Consider the following 17847-nt stretch of genomic DNA (forward strand, 5'->3'; position numbering starts at 1 on the left):
TTTGTTTCCATGGTCACACCCTCTGTGTTTCTACTTTTACCCTCTATCTTTCTCTAGACTCTCTACCATCCTCTTTGCATCTGTTCTCTATGTTCATTTCTGTAGAAGCTACAAGATAGTCATAAAGTCTGCAAACATAGAGAATAGTTTATATTTTTACAGATTGAACCCCCTTGATTACTTCTTCTGGGATATGTATGTTTATTCAGTGAAAAAAAATCAGAGATAAATTATATGAGATAAGGCATCACAGACTCATTTGCAAGGGATGGTAGGAACAGCATTAGCACTGTATGCACTGCAGCTTGGCCCATGGCATTGAACAAGGCATCTTTAGTGAGGAACATATTGTGTAATATTATTGAACATAGCATGTTTTGTATTGTAATATTCATAAATCTTTTATTAAGTATATTCACCCATGTTTCCAAATTTTATGACCATTTGTAGTTCATCAGTGCATTTTTTTTCTTGCCTTTCCTTTCTCTTTGCATTATCTATATTTCTTCATAAATATCCTCTTCATTAGAACTAGCCCCTGCTTTAATGACTTAGCTTTGGAATAGAACAAAATCCTTAAGTGGAAGTCTATTGAGAACCAGAAGCTGTAGAACAGTCGAGTTCTATTTTGGCCCTTTTATGTTTCTATCAATGGCCAGAATTTCTGTCCCAATTAAGAAGAGGAAATTACTCAAAAGAGGCCCCTTAGCAACACTCAGCACCCATTTAATAAAACAGCATATCAACCGTGGCCTTTTTATTTTACTGAAACAATCTGAGAAATTATTTTAAAAAGTAAAATATATCCCTATTGAGTACCATTTCCTGAGGCCTTTAAATGTTTATCTATTATTCCTTTCTTTCCTTTTTTGGAATATCATTGAGGGACAAAAACGTATTATTCCCACAGCACAAATGAGAAGTGGTGTACAGATAGGTTGTGAATTTCCAAGGCTCACAAAGATCTGAAGCCAGAAACTGGGTCTCTCTGCTGACTGAATCCCTTGGCCAGGCCTTTTTATCCTACAAGAGGCTGTCTAGTTAATGTAGAAGATGTGGCTTGCTTATTCATTTGCTCATAGAAAAATGAATCTCTTTTTTCATTCCTCCCTTCCTCCTACCTAGAAAGAAGTAAGGAAAGAAAGACAAAGAGGGAATTCCCTGGCAGTCCAGTGGTTAGGACTCCATGCTTTTGCTACCAAGAGCATGGGTTTGATTCCTGGTTAGGGACCTAAGATCCCACAAGCAAAAAGAAAGAAAGAAAAGAAGAAAGAGGGGTTGCCTGGTGGTCCAATGGTTAGGACTCTTGGATCCCACAAGTTGTGTGGTGGTTGGGGTGGGGGAGAGAAAGAAAGAAATGAGGGAGGAATGGAAGGAGGGAGGGAGGAAGAAAAGAAAGGATCCACAGCAGCCTGTCAACAACTGGAATGGCTCAGATGATAGCCAGTCACCCAGAGGCAGGGAAAGGGTTGTGGTCACTGGTGATTTCAGTGATTTTTCCCACCACCAGCTACCATCACAATTTCCAGAAAAGCTGCCAAGTAGGAATTAGCATTTCACAGATGCCCCTGCCCCCACTATTATGGATCTTGGAACTTTTCCTGACTGCCCTTTGCCTCATACCTTCCTACCCACAGATAAACAGGCTAGGTATTTGACCTCACCTGCATTTGAAGAACTAGAGTACTTGCAAAGGTGCCTTCCTTCTGCCAGAAATCCTTCCTGAAGCTGAGTTACTAACTTTCTAACTTTCCCTAATCTGGATTGTTTCCTTACAATTAAAACACCAGGGATACGCACTTTATCTGTACTTTCCATTTTCCCTTTCTCCTCTTGCCCTCCCCCACTCCAAACAATGCACTCAAGGTTCAAACTATTGAGATACCATGTTGCAGGTAATTGGTAATTGAAGTGCTTATCTTCACTTGTAGAGTATGTGACTTATGTTGTACCCTTACACTGCATAGGGTCTGGCCCATTGTTGGGACTCAAACGAATGTTAATTGAATAGAAGAACTTGCCTAAGTTGGCCTCAGGCACTCCTGGATTTCAGTGTGCTGAGTTCCAGGGAAAATTAGACTGACTAAGCCAACTGCTCCCTTCCTGTCTGGGAAGAACCACCCAGAGAACAGAACAGGGAGGCCGCACCTCTGCAAAGGGAGAGAGAGGGCTTGACTGCTGTCCCCTTTGCCTGTGATTCCACCCCATACTTTTTCCTCTGTCACAGGCTAAATAAGGCGGTTCTGAAACTCATTTTTTCCAGACACGTTTGTGGGCAGAGCTACTAATAGAACCTGCTGTGGGCTAGATAGGGATCAGGGTAGAGACCAGAGTCTGATTTATACCATAGGAAGCCCTAAGAAAGGTTAGAATTTGATAAGAACCTAAACAGACTAATCTCTCAGGAGAGGAATCTGTCTGTAGGGGTTTAGAGTGTGATCTCTAGAGACATGCTATCTAGGTTCAAATAGTATTTGTGCAATTTTTAAACTGTGTGACCTTGGACAAGCTACTTAACCTCTTTATACCTCAATTTCCTTACACATGAAGTAGGGATAACAACAGTATCTGCGTCACAAGGTTGATTAAATCAGTTAATACATGAACACGCTCAATATTGTTATTACTAAGAATGATGCCTTTGGAGGGAAGCAGGTTTACTATGCTGAGGTTTGTATGTGTAAATGCAGGGCTGGGGCAGAGTTAACCATCAGGGTCTGGAGACAGTGGAATGACTTTGTACAAATGAGTGAGAAGAATCTGGAGTTCAGGGTTGGGGAGCAATCAGAGTAAGGAGGAGAAATGAGGGAGAAGGGAAAAATTAAAAGCCATTTCAAATTTCCAATAGTATAATAGCAAGATATCTTTTAAGAACAAGATCAAAATTGTTTATGTTGCTGAGCTCTAAACTACCACTGAGGTAAAATGGTACAACTCCTTGGAGAGTAACTTGGCACTACCAAAATTAAAAGCTACACATCTGGAGAAGGTAATGGCAACCCACTCCAGCGTTCTCGCCTGGAGAATCCCAGGGATGGGGGAGCCTGGTGGGCTGCCGTCTATGGAGTTACACAGAGTCGGACATGACTGAAGCGACTTAGCAGCAGCAGCAGCAAAGTCACAAGATACATGCTCGATATACAAAAGACAATTGCATTTTTGTATACTAGCAATAGACAGTTGGAAATCAAAATTTTTAAAAGTAGTATGCAAATGGCATCAAAAATAAAAGAAAGAAAAGTCTAAGGTATTAATCTAGCAAAATATAAGCAGACTTTCTTTGGTAAGAACTATAAAATACTAAGAATTAAAAGAGGTCTAATTAATAGGAGAAATATTCTATATTCATCATGAGAAGTTTCAGTACTGTTAAGATATCAATTCTCTATAAATTGATTCAATGTCATCTCAAGTCACAATCTCAGCAAGAATTCTTTAAACAAATTGACAAGCTAAATCTAAAATTTGTATGGAAAAGCAAAACTCTCCAATTAGGCAACACATTTTGAAAAAGAAAACAACTGAAGAACTCACACTACCTAATTTCAAGACTTACCATAAAAACTACAGAAGTAATCAAATATTGGTAAAGCATCAACACACATACAATAAAACAGAGTCCAGAACAGTCCAATACTTAAATGGTCACTACTTTTTAAAAAAGATGCCTAGGTAACTCAACAATAAAGTATAGTCCTTTAAAACAACAGAAAATCCATGTGTAAAAATAGTAATTGGAAATCCATTGTGTAAAAAAATAAACCTCAACCCATACTTCATACCTATATGAAAACTAACTCAATGTATTACAAAACTGTAAACAATAGATTACAGAACTAAATAAAATGACTAAAAGTATAAAACTTGTAGACGAAAACATTGAAGAAAAGTGTGGCCTTGGGTTCAACAAAGACTTCTTAGCTAGGTTAGGCAAGGTATAGGCTCTAGACCTTCAACACAATTTAAAAAGCATGAACCAGAAACCTGCCAACGACAATATGTAAATGAATGGATATAGCTATGCTCCAATAAAATATTATTTATGGATGCTGAAAAAAAATAAAAAATAAAAATAAAAGCTACATATCTTTCGATCCTTCCATTCTATTTCCAGGTATTTATCCTACCTTGGTATTTGCAAACAGACTTATGGCCTCTTTGTAATGCCAAAATTTGGGGAACCACCTAAGCGTCCGTCAGTATTGTCTATCTATGGAATAGAATACTATGTAGTCATTAAAAAGATTGAGGCAAAGTTACACATGTTATTTATGGAATAATAGCCAAGCTAAATAAAAAAAGAGCTCTATCACAGGCAGAGAGAGAGCACCAAGAGCCAAGTGGAGGAGCAATGATGAAGTCTAAGCTGGAGTCTATATCCTCGAACACAGAGACATCATGTATGGAGTGGGTGGTGCGGGTAATGAGAGTTGGGAATGACAAGTCTCTGCAGAGTTTCACAGAGGGAAGAGCGGCATGACAACAGGTGGGGAATTAGCAAATGGAGAAGTCACTGATAATACCTTTAAAAGCTGCTGGTGTTTGTAGGGCCCAAAAAGATCTGTACTTGTGTGGTGCCTGAGTGGTTCTGGTTTGCTTAATGGACTAGGAACAGATCAGAGAAAGGTAGTAAAGGAGCAGGTAGATAGGGCTAAGAAAATGAGCCTGAAGCAATGTGGGTGGATAATCACAGCTATATAGATTTTTAACTAGCTTATCAACTGAGCTCAAAGGATACTGATTTAAAAATTTGATATCAATAAAGAGAGGGACTTCACTGTCGTATTGTTGTTCAGTCACTAAGTCGTGTCCAACTCTCTGTGACTCCATGGTCTGCAGCACGTTAGACCTCTCTGTCCTTCACCATCTCCTGGAGTCCACCCAAATTCATGTCCATTGAGTCCGTGATGCCACTTCATCCTCTGCCACCCTCTTCTCCTTTTGCCTTCAGTCTTTCCCAGCATCAGGGTCATTTCCCATGAGTTGGCTCTTTGCATCTATTCAGGGTTGATTTTCTGTAGGATTGACATGGTTTAATGTTCTTGCAATCCAGGGGACTCTCAAGAATCTTCTCCAGCACCACAGTTCAAAAGCATCAATTCTTTAGTGCTCAACCTTCTTTATGGTCCAACTCTCACATCTGTACATAACTACTGGAAAAATCATAGCTTTAACTATCCAAACCTTTGTCAGGAAAGTGATGTCTTTGCTTTTTATAGGCTGTCTAGGTTTGTCATAGCTTTTCTTCCAAGGAGCAAGTGTCTCTTAATTTCATGGCTGCAGTCACTGTCCACAGTGATTTTGGAGCCCAAGAAAATAAAATCTGTCATTGCTTCCACTTTTCCCCCTTCTATTTGCCTTGAAGTGACAGGACCAGCTGCCATGATCTTATTTTTTTGGATGTTGAGTTCCAAGCCAGTGTTGCACTATCCTCTTTCACACTTCATCAAGAGGCTCTTTAGTTCCTCTTCACTTTCTGCCATTAGAGTGATATTATCTGCATATCTGAGGCTGTTAATATTTCTCCCAGCCGTCTTGATTCACACTTGTGATTCATCCAGCCCAGCATTTTGTATGATGTACTCTGTATATATATTAAATAAACAGGGTGACAATATACAGCCATGACGTAGTCCTTTCACAATTTGGAACCAGTCAGTTGTTCCATATAAGGTTGTAACTGTTGTTGCTTAAGCTGCATATAAGTTTCTCAGAGACAGGTAAGGTGGTCTGGTATTCCCATCTCTTTAAGAATCTTTCATAGTTTGTTGTGATCCACAAGTCAAATGCTTTCACGTAGTCAATAAAGCAGATGCTTTTCTGAAATTCCCTTGCTTTCTCTATGATTCTAGCGAATGTTGGCAATTTGATCATTGGTTCCTCTGCCTTTTCTAAACCCAGCTTGTACATGTGGAAGTTTTCAGCTCACTTATTGCTAAAGCCTAGCTTGAAGGATTTTGAGTGTAACCTTACTAGCATGTGAGATGAGCGAAGCTTGTACGTTCGGTAGCTTGTACATTCTTTGGCACTGTCCTTCTTTGGGACTGGAATGAAAACTGAGCTTTTCCAGCCCTGTGGCCACAGCTGAGTTTTCCAAATTTGCTGACACATTGACTGCAGCACTTGAATAGCATCATCTTTTAGGATGTGAAATAGCTCAGCTGGAATTATATCACCTCCACTAGCTTTGTTTGTAGTAATGCTTCCTAAGGCCCACTTGACTTCACATTCCAGGATGCATGGCTCCAGGTGAGTGACCACACCATCGTGGTTATCCTGATCATTAAGACCTTTTTTGTATGGTTCTTCTGTGTATTCTTGCCACCTCTTCTTAATCTCTTCTGCCTCTGTTAGGTCCCTACTGTTTCTGTCCTTTATTGTGCCCATACTTGCATGAAATGTTCCCTTAATGTTCCAATTTTCTTGAAGAGATACCTAGTCTTTCTCATTCTACTGTTTTCTTCTTTTTCTTTGCATTGTTCATTTAAGAAGGCCTTCTTATCTCTCCTTGCTATTCTCAAACTCTGCATTCAGTTGGGTATTATCTTTTCTTTTCTCCCTTTTTACTTCTCTTCTTTCCTCAGCCATTTGTAAAGCCTCCTCGGACAACCTCTCTGCCTTCTTGAATTTCTTTTTCTTTGGGATGGTTTTGGTCACTGTTTCCTGTATAGTGTTATGAACTTCTGTCCATAGTTCTTCAGGCACTCTGTCAGATCTATCCCTTGAATGTATTCATCACCTCCACTGTATAATCATATAGGATTCAATTTAGGTCATACCTGAATGACCTAGCAGTTTTCCCTACTTTCCTCAGTTTAAGCCTGAATTTCACAGTAAGGAACTCATGATCAGAGCCACGGCTGGCTCCAGGTCTTATTTTCACTGACTGTATAGAGCTTCTCCATCTTTGGCTGCAAAAAACATAATCAATCTGATTTTGCTATTGACCATTTGGTGATGTCCATGGGTAGAGTCATCTCTTGTGTTTTTGGAAAACAGTGTTTGCTATGACCAGTGTGTTCTCTTGGCAAAACTTTGTTAGCCTTTGTTCTGCTTCTTTTTGTACTCCAAGGCCAAAAAAATGAAAGTAAAAAGTGATAGTGTTAGTCATTCAGTCGTGTCCAATTCATGGAATTCTCCAGGCAAGAATACTGGAGTAGGTAGCCATACCCTTCTGCAAGGGATCTTTCCAACCTAGGGATCAAGCCCAGGTCTCCTGCATTGCAGGCAGATTCTTTACTATCAGAGCCATCAGGTAAGCCCTTGAACCATCAAGCTTGCCTGTTAGTCCAGGTATGTCTTGACTTCCTACTTTTGCATTCCAATCCCTTATGATGAAGAGGACATCTTTTTTTGGTGTTAGTTCTAGAAATCATGTTGGTCTTCACAGAAGTGGTCTACTTCAGCTTCACTGGCATCAATGGTTGGGGCATGGACTTGAATTACTGTGATGTTGAACACTTTGCCTCAAAAACGAACCAAGAACATTCTATCATTTTTGAGATTGCACCCAAGTACTGAATTTGGACTTTTTTGTTGACTATGAGGGCTACTCCATTTCTTCTAAGGCATTCTTGCCCACAGCAGTAGATATAATGGTCATCTGAATTCAATTCACCCATTCCCATCCACTTTAGTTCACTGATTCCTAAGATGTCAATGTGCACTCTTATCATCTCCTGCTTGACCACGTCCAATTTACCTTGATTCATGGACCTAACATTCCAGGTTCCTATGCAATATTGTTTGTTATAGCATCAGACTTTACTTTCACCACCAGACACATCCACAACTGAGTGTCATTTCTGCTTTGGCCCAGATGCTTCATTCTTTCTGGAGCTATTCGTAATTGCCCCCTGCTCTTCCCCAGTAGCACAGTGGACACCTGCTGACTCATAGTCCCGTGTCGTATCTTTTTGCATTTTCATACTGTTCACGGGGTCTCACGGCAAGAATACTAGAGTGTTTTGCCATTCCCTCCTCCAGTGGACCACATTTTGTCAGAACTCTCCACTATGATCCATCAGTGTTAGGGGCCCTGCACGGCATGGCTCATAGCTTGAGTTACACAAGTCCCTTCACCAGGACAAGGCTGTGATCCATGAAGGAATCACTGGTGTATTAGATATTTTTAAAATCAGTAGCTTAGATAGTGATCTAGCTGGGAAAGATAATAGAATGGATGATAGAAGCAGATTTATTTATTTATATAAATATTTATTTATTTGGCTGCATGGGGCCTTAGTTGTGTCATGCAGGATCTTCCTTTCATCATGTGGGATCTTTCGTGGTGGTGCACGGACTGTCTAGTTGTGGGGGGCAGGTTCAGCAGTTAGAAGCGAGATTTAAAATGATCTTAGACTGACAAGTATCCTATGATACTACTTATATATGAATCTGAAAAGAAATGATACAAGTGAACTGATTTACGACACAGAAATAGACTCACAGATACAGAAGACAAATTCATGGTTAGCAAAGGCAAAAGGTGGGGAGGGATAAATGAACAGATACAAAGTACTATATGTAAAATAGGGAAGAACAAGGACCTGCACAGAGAGCTGTACTCAGTATCTTGTAATAACCTATAATGGAAAAGAAATATATGTATAACTGAATTGCTGTACACCTGAAACCTTGCAAATCAACTATCCTTCAGTTAAAAATGTTTTAAAATAAACTCATCTTGACAGATTAGAACAAAATGCCAAAATCAAGCAAATGAAACTTGACAAGGATAAAATAAAACCCCAGATGTAGGGGACTTCCCTGGCTGTCCAATGGGTAAGACTCTGAGCTTCCACTGCAGGGGGCATGGGTTTTATCCCTGATAAAGGAACTAAGATCCTGCATGCTGGGTGGTGCAGCCAAGAAAAATCAATTGTATAGGAAGGAGTGGGGCTGCCTTGACAGCATTTTATATGAAAGATTTAGGATTCACCAAACCAAATGTAGTCACAGTTTCATGAAAAGACACAATGTCGGATAAAAAGAGATCTGTGCTTTAATTAAAAGATATTTTACCCAGATCTGACCGGTTCTGGGTACCTCATGTTTAAAAAGCTATTGATGGGGACTTCCCTCTTTTGGTCTAGTGGCTAAGACTCTGTGCTCCTAATGTAGGGGGCCCAGGTTCAGCTCCTAGTTGGGGAACTAGATCCCACATGCCACAAGTAAGAGTTCAAATACCACAACTCAAGATCCTGCATGCCACAACGAAGATCAAAGACCCCGTGTGCCGCAACTAAGACCTGGCACAGTCAAAATAAATGAATGAATGAATATTAAAAAAAAAAAAAAAGACACTGATGAACCAGTGTATGTCCAGGGAGAGATCAGGTTGAAAAAGGATCTAGTAACTTCCCAAGTAAGGAAGAATTTGATGGAGTTTAAAGATATTAGATATTGGGAAGAGAAGAGCAAGGTAGATAAATAATAACTGTCCTCAAATAACTGGCTTTTTTCAAGCACAGGCTAACAACATGAAATCGCCAACCATCCTACTATCTTGATTTATAAAAACGCAACTTCATTTGGTTCAACCTAATAGAAGGCAATGTCAACTCCTTTTGCTATGCTGCGGAAGGTAAATGAGAATCAATGGTTGAACAAGGGAAGCAATTACATCAGTATAGGAAGGAATTTGTCACAATCAGATGCTCAAGAATACAATGAGCTGCTTCACAAAATTCTCAGTTCTATCTCATTGAAAGAGCCCAGGCAGAGCAGTCTGTTAGGAATATTAAGCATTTCTGTATTTAGTGGGAGACTGTCCATGATCTCGCCTAAGAATCCAACCTCTCCACAGTACAGGGACAACACACCAGACCACTCTGACAGCAGCCCAGGCCATCCTTGTGTTGTCTTACACTGCTGTGTCTTGGTGCGTGTCAATCCCCATGCTTCGAATTGCACATCTTCTTGCTATGTATCCTGCAAATTCTTACTCATCTCTCCACACACTACCCGAGCATGGCCCCACCTGAACTCTAAATAATGTGTCATACTCTTATTTATTTTTGGTCACGCTGGGTCTTTGCTGCTGCACTCAGGCTTTCTTTAGTTGTAGTGAGAGGGGCAACTCTTCGTTGTGGTGCACAGGCTTCTCACTCTGGTGGCTTCTCTTGTTGTGGGGTACATGCTCTAGGTGCGTGGGCTTCAGTAGTTGTGACATATGGGCTCTTATTTGCTCGAGACACATGGAATCTTCCTCGACCAGGAATCAACCCAGGGCCTCTGCATTGGCAGGTGGATTCCTAGCCACTGTGCCACCAGGGAAGTCCCATACTCTCTTTTATACCCTGCACCTTCTGCAGTGGGACTTAATATTCTTTTGCAATGTTTTTGTGTACTTCTTTCCTACTAAATGCAAGCCGCTTGTGGACCAGAAATGTCTCTTTTCATTTTCCATAGTCCCAGTGACCAGAGCAACATCTATGGTAACTCAATAAATATTCATGAAATGAATGAGATTAGATGTTTTGATTTTATATATAAAAATAACAAATTATCATACAAATACATTTTGTATCACATTAATCAAAACTAGTGTCCTTACTACATGTGATACACATTGATATTTTCTAATTTTTTTTCATTTTAAAAAATAGAATTATTCTAGTTTCCAAAATTAACTTGGGTTCTCAGCTTTACACTGAAACACACTGAACTACAGGGTCAAGAGGCAGGGATCTGAATGGAAGATCTAAGAACTTGATTGGAGCTCTGGGCCTTCTTCCAGAAAGATGCATATATGCATTAAATTAGCATTCAATTTCAGAGGCTCTCTGGACCCACTGCAGTCCTTCCATACATCACAGGTTGTGAGAAAGTTCCTTCTAATGCTTCAATCTTATTTTTGTGAGATGCATTAAGAAGTAGTCTAGGAGTATTTTAGAGTCACCCATAGGGAGAGCACAAAACTGGAAGGGAAGTACATAAAGAACAAAGAATAGAGGGAAAATTCTGAGATGGGATAGGCAAGACAGATAAATACACGTGAAAAGTTAAAGGAATAGGGAACAGAATAAATCCTGGCTAAGGGTGAGGAGGAAGGGGAAGGTAGGAGCTGCCAGGTCAGGGTTTCAGGCCTGCAGAATCTGATATTCTTTGCAGACAATGGAACTTGGGGTTCCAGCCCTGTAGCTTTCATCTTCCCTCCCGAGGGCTCACTATGCCTTCCTCCCCTTTTTTAGGCAGACCTTATGGAAACTCTGAAACTCTTTTTCTCTTTTCTTCCAGATGGGAAGCTCTGGCAGAAAGAATGTTCTGGCCTGTGTGCAATGACTCCATTCTCTCTGCCAAAGGATAAAGCGAAAATCTGCTTTCTTGGAAACCAGCTCCTGTCTTCAGGAAGCATGACCCTAGTGAGGGAGTGACTGGGACCTTTGCGTAAAGGGGAGGTAAGGAAATAATCGTCAGCATCCGCTAGCACGGTGGCACAGAAGGACAGTAATAGGTGAACACCAACGAATGATTTAAAAATGGAATCTCCTGTCTCCAAGATCTCAGCTCACACAGATAACTTACTACATCGCTCTTTGAATCTTAAATAACTCTGACGTGTTTTCAACAGTCTGTTGAGGAGGAAACAGACATACAACTCACATTTCCACAGGACAAACAGTGAGAGGGACATGTAAGAAGTCTAGAAGCTCCTATTAAGCTCTCAGGAATCTTGGAGATTTTAAGAACTTCTGTGAGGGTCCAGAAAACCTGGAACATTACAAAAGTCCAAAAGTAACTAGACTGAGGCAAAGAGAATGGAATTTGGGGTGGGGTTAGGAGACCTGAGTTAGTCCCTATATAGAATCCTGACTCATTTTGTGATAACAGCCAGTCACTTCCTGGCTCAGTGTTCCAGTCCTCGTTCACCTCATCCACCCTTACCCCAGCCCCTTCCCCTGCCCAAGAAAAATAAAATCATAATTTTATTCTCTCTGGAAAAAGTTAAACATGATTATTTCTGTAAAGCAAAAATAGCTGATTTCTCAGGGTGAGATGATTTTGTTTACTTTATAACCAGTGTAACCTCCTGGGTGGTATATAAAGCCATGAGAACGGCAAACTTATTTGTTGTTGGGATCCTCAGATGGGCATGGAGTTCATAGGTGGTGTGCTTGCTTCTTCTGTTTTCTGGGATGACACTGTTGTGTTGTAAAGGCCTTTGGAGAAAGGTTTGGGAGATAACTGGGTAACACCCAACTAGGTCAGGGAATGAGTCAGGGCTCAAGGACTCGATACCAACCTCTCCCACTCCTGCCAGGAAACCTCTGGGGTGAGAGAGAGATGAGAGAGGAGCTGAGGGGCGGGCCTTACCGCTGCCTGCCCTGGGGCCTCTGGCTTGCGGTTTCACCCTGGTTTGCCCTGCAGCTGTAACGTGTCTGCTGACACGCAAGCCCTGACATGCTCGCCCTCCCTCTTTCCCAAACTTCTGCTCAGTCTCAGAAACAGATGGTACATTCCACCCCAGAAATGTCTATAGGAGAGATGAGAAGGGAAGAACAGAACCAGGTGGAGAGGTGGCTCTTCAGAAAACGCAGGGCAAAATACAAAGGACTTTTTGTCAAGGAAGTGAGGAGGAAGTAGAAAATAAACTCACCTCCAAGGAAATCAAGATGAGAAAAAGGCAGAAGAGTGCCATGGCTGGGCTGACACAGAGAATAGAATAGGAACGAGGGCGGAGGCTGGGCAGGACCAAGAAGCACAAGCCCGGAAACTTCTAAGACTCAAGAGCAAAATGGCAAAAAGTTACATTTCTTGTTTGGAGGTATACTCGGCTTCCAAAAATTCACCTTTCTTTCCTCAACACCATTCCCTGTTTGTGGCAATTCTGAGGACTCTACACTAGTTAAGACACAATTTTATGTACCTACTGTGTACCAGTCACAAGTTTTCATATAGGATTTTAGTGTTCACAACAGCCCTACACGGTAAATTTTCTTATTTAAAATAGTAAATTTTATTATCCCCATTTCACAGATGGGTACATTGGGCCTCAGAAAAGTTAAATAATGTGCCCATAGAATTCCAAAGTAGTGGACCCAGCCAGTTGAATTCCACTATACCAAGCTGCCTTTGATTTGATGTCAAGTTAAATCAAAATAATGTCAAGAGTGGAGACTTCTTAAGCCTTCCAGGAGCAGTAAGAAGCAGACCAGGTAAGGAATAATGAATGGAGATCTCTTAATCTCTGAATGTAAGTACTAAAAAAACCCTGTAACTGTTGGGTTTGCATAGGCCTCTTTGTGATCAGAGATGCCAGTGAAACCTTGGTACCCTCTAGTGGAAGTTTCCTGCATTCACACAGCTTCCACCCCGAAGAGCTGGAACTGGAGAGCATCCCCAAAGAATTGCCAGGTAGAAGATACATGTTCATACGTCAGGGCCCATAGAGGGTAAAGGAAAGAACAAAGACCAGAGGGAAGGTGTGTTGAGCAATTGGTTCACAAGGGTCCTTAAAGGGAGTCTTTGTCAGGCCTTTATGCATTATTAATAGGAGCTCAACCCTGGTGGCTCTCTGTCAGTAAAGAATCCACCTCCAGTTCAGGAGACTGAGTTTGATCCCTGGGTAGGGAAGATCTCCTGGAGAAGGAAATGGCAGAACACTCTAGTATTCTTGCCTGAGAAATCCCATGGAGTGGGCTACAGTCTATGGGGTCGCAAGAGTTGGACATGACTTAGCAACTAAACCACCACCACACATCAGTAGGGACTGTAGGTTTTTAGGACTCTGGAGTGCTATTTTTTTTAATGGGGAAAATTAGTGATCAGCGATATGAAGTGACTCCCAAGGCCACAAGGAAGTCAATGTCAGGAATGGTGAGACTAGAACCCATGTTTCCTGCCTCCCAAGCCAGAATTCTTTCCATTATATCACACTTTCTGTTTGTTGGGAACCCAGACTATGAGAACAAGCGCCCGGGCTCCTGAACCTCATGCCCACACTCTGCAGGCACTGCTGGAGCTTCTTCCGCAAGTTCCCAGTGCCAAGATGCAGATTTATTTCTGTCTCTCTCCTCCTGCAGAGGTAATCCCTGGGAATGGAAGTGGGTTAGAAACAGATTACTCTGATCCAGGGGCTTTGCTCTCTCCTCCCTGAACGTGGCGGGTAGGGAGCGGAGAGGGGAAGTCACAAATAGCCTGAAATTCCCTTTCAGGATTATCGCTTGATTTAGCCAGCTGGGGTGAAAGTGGAGCAAGAAGAGGGGAGGGATTAACTTGAGACCTCACTTGAACAGCAGGATGCATGGGCTTCTTTTCTGGCTGAGCCAGGACGAGCAGTATCTCTTCCTAAACATACCTTTAGAAATAAAGAGTCTGAGGCAGGCAGAAAAAGATAAAGGAGAAAGCCTTTGTCTTCAGCTTCAGGGATGAATGGAAGGATGGATGAGACAGAATAGCGAGGAGAAGAAAGTCATGCAGCACAGAAATAAGGAATCACCTTGGGGTATGGAAACAATCTACATTTTGATGGTTTTAGCTTTAACATAAGCTCTTCGCTTTTCCCTAACAAAAGAGACCTAACACAAATAAGGCTTCCTGAGGATCTCCAATTCATACCCAGGTTATGGGCTCTTTTGCTTTAGGGACACTGTACTGGGGTGGAATCTGGGACCACTGATATTATCTGTGTCAGCACAAGGGGCAGTTCCACTTACCAGGACCCTGCTGCTGCTGCTGCTGAGTCACTTTAGTCGTGTCCGACTCTGTGCAACCCCACAGACGGCAGCCCACCAGGCTCCCCTGTCCCTGGGATTCTCCAGGCAAGAACAAGGGAGTGGGTTGCCATTTCCTTCTCCAATGCATGAAAGTGAAAAGTGAAAGTGAAGTCGCCCAGTCGTGTCCGACTCTTAGCAACTCTGCTAGGCTCCATCTATCCCTTCCACGGCTATGATGGGGCTTGGAAGCAGTTACCCTAACTAACCAGAGCGGGACATGTATTAACTCATTTACTAAGTTAGTAACAATTCTATGAGTTAGGCACTTAATTACTCCTTTTCTATAATGAGGAAAAGAGGTGGAACTAAGATGTACAGTCAGGCACCATTACATAAGAGCTTTGTCAACTCTCCAAGTGACGTAAAAACTCTGCTAACGTTAGCTAAAGATCGGTTGAGACCATTTCTTAGAAAGTTAGAAGTCACGGTTTATGTCACCTTACCTTGGACAGTTCACTCCCTTTGCTCTTCATGTTCTCATCCAAGGGAGGGAAGTACAGTATAAACACATGGCAAGCCTACTGCTCACTTCAATCCAAGTGTCATATTGTTTACTGTAATCAATAAACATATTGTAATCAGATTCTTCCAATCCTCCAGAAGTATTTTCCTTGTTCAAATCAACAGTGCTTCTCCTGGAAAGTAGGTTAGTGTTTAGTTGCTAAGTCGTGTCTGACTCTTTTTGTGACTCTGTGAACTGCAGACTGTAGGGCTTCTCTGTCCATGGGATTTTCCTGGCCAAGGATACTAGAGTGGGTTGCCATTTCCTTCTCCAGGGAATCTTCCTGACCCGAGGATCAAACCCATGTCTCCTGCATTGGCAAGCAGATTCTTTACCCACTGAGACAGTAGGGAAGCCCAGAATGTAGGTCTACCAGGCAGAATTTCAGAAGTTCCAATCTTTGACATCATCTGCCACTGTGGTGGTGTGTTGGGCAGGGTGGGGAATGCAAGCACAGTGTATGTCCCACTGCTTATGGGATATCCCATCCTCTTTGGATCCATTTAGAATAAGACAATGAGTGATCCCAGGAACTCCCTATATTTGGGGAAACACAGAAATCAGCTTTGCCCTCTGCCTCATGACAGTTTATCTGGCATTCTACTGATTCACTTATTTTTTTCCCATGATCCACTTAATGAATAAATATTTGAGTGTCTACTATGTGCAAGACTGTTTCTTTGCAAGGCTGAGCCCCTAACCACCTTATTCCTTCCTCTAATTACAAAATGAGTTTCCTTTTCTTGTTCTTATCTTGATTTTTCTGAAGTGTGAACTTCTATGTTTGTGGAATTAAGAAGTACCCTTTTCATGTTAACATCCCCAGGTAGACAGCTCCCAATTTTCCATGCAGTTAATGAGACAGGAAGATAAAATGAATTTTCCAAAGAGCAGCTATAAAACCCACTTACAACTGATCTCAAAATGAATTAAAAGCAATTGACTCCCCTTATTATTTCATCCAGGTTGATATGAACAAGTTTGTGTTCCCTGAGAAACTGACCAGAGGGAAGGCGGAGACGATCTAGGACGTGTTGGCTACCATGTGAGACAAACATAAGACTCTACAGTGAAGCAGATAATTCCAGAAAGACTGTATCAATGTTCTGCATTAATAACCACTCATCATGGAGTGGGGTTTCCTCACTTTCAGGAAAAGCAGTTAAAACCAATTCATGTTCTATTTTGGGGAGCATAGAGTAGATAGGACTTTGTTAAGAAATAACTATTTTTATATATATCTCACTTAAATGCTTAATATATTCTTTAGCATATACATATAACACCTAATTTCATGTCACTATTAATGTGTCATGCTATAGGTTCAAGGCAATGGTTAAGACTTATAAGAATATTCTTAGCCTTGAAGACTATATAGGTACTTTCCTGGCAGTCCAGTGGTTAAGGCTGTGTTTCCACTGCAGACAGCACGAGCTCAATCCCTGGTTGGGGAACTAAGATCCCACAAGCTGCGGTGAAGCCAAAAAATGTGTGTGTGTACACACAGTATAGTCAAAAAGTCAAGATTTAAGACATCAGATCCCCAAATCCAAAAGTAATCTCCCTTTCCTTTGACAGTTGTTAGTATTTTACTTGGACCTTTGTAGCAATTCTATTGTACAGCTCATAGATCCCAACTCATTGCAAAATACCATAGGTAAGTGTTCAATAAACATTAATTGGCAGAATGAGATAAAAACCTAAAGGGTAAGTATGAAAAGTGCTTATTATTCACCTATGATTACAGTACTGGATTTTCCAGGATGATCCCAACAACATGAATCCTTTAACCACTTAATGTTCAGAAATACAGTACAGTAGTCAGTGCATGGGTTCTGGGGTCAGACTGTTTGAATTTGAATCCCAGTTCTGCCGATTATCAGCCGTGTGATCTTAAATAAATTATGTACTTATTTTCAAGGCGGCACATCTTATTGTTATATACAAGAATATTACTCTTGTTTGTGATGAGGATTGAGTTAAAATATATAAAATTACTCGGAAAATTGCCTGGCATCTGTTAAATTATTTCTAAGTATAAGCCATTTTTTGTTAATAAAACCTGTGCCTCTGTCCCCAAATGGCAAACAAATGCTTTTGTCAGTCCACGTGTCTTTTGCTTCAATAAACATAGTTGTCATTAATCTCCTTAATTCGATAGGATATTCTTCTCACAGTATAGACTGGGAAAATTAGAGCTCTGGCTAAGGTTACCCACCATATGGGGATATACACCCAGAAGCTAGACATTTTCGTCCTTCCTAAGATCCAAGTAGGCACTGAAGAAAACACTTGTCTCAGAAGGGAAACACCTTTTCGTTCTTTACGGAATGGAAAAAAGGTGCAGCTCCGTCCCAAACCTGGAACGCAGTAGCTCCTGGCCGCCAGAAACCCTGGTGCGCAGGCGCAGTTGCGGCTCCACGCTCTCCGCCCGGCGCGTGACAACCGTGCTTCCACCCTACCCCCAACTCCATCTGACTGCGCAAGAGCAACCCGACTCCACCCTCGCTCCCTCCCGAATGCGTACGTGCGCGTTCGCGCCTTTCACACTTGGCGGAGGGCGCGTGCCCTGGAAAATTCCACGCCCGAGCTAGCTCCGCCCTATGCGCCTTCTTTCCAGCCTCC

At 41.6% G+C, this 17847-nt stretch overlaps 1 long non-coding RNA gene across 1 annotated transcript in view; it reads right to left on the minus strand.

Moving 5' to 3' along the window:
* Positions 1–17783, minus strand: part of LOC132343064 (uncharacterized) — a 28883-nt gene extending 11100 nt beyond the window's left edge. The window contains exons 1-2 of the long non-coding RNA XR_009491742.1: positions 17441–17783; positions 15164–15274 (exon numbers count right to left, since the gene is read on the minus strand). This is a non-coding gene — a long non-coding RNA (uncharacterized lncRNA). The remainder of the gene's footprint in view (positions 1–15163; positions 15275–17440) is intronic.
* Positions 17784–17847: the final 64 nt, after the last annotated feature.

This window comes from Bos taurus, chromosome 19 (genome assembly GCF_002263795.3).
Source record: "Bos taurus isolate L1 Dominette 01449 registration number 42190680 breed Hereford chromosome 19, ARS-UCD2.0, whole genome shotgun sequence".
NCBI classification, from domain to species: Eukaryota; Metazoa; Chordata; class Mammalia; order Artiodactyla; family Bovidae; genus Bos; species Bos taurus.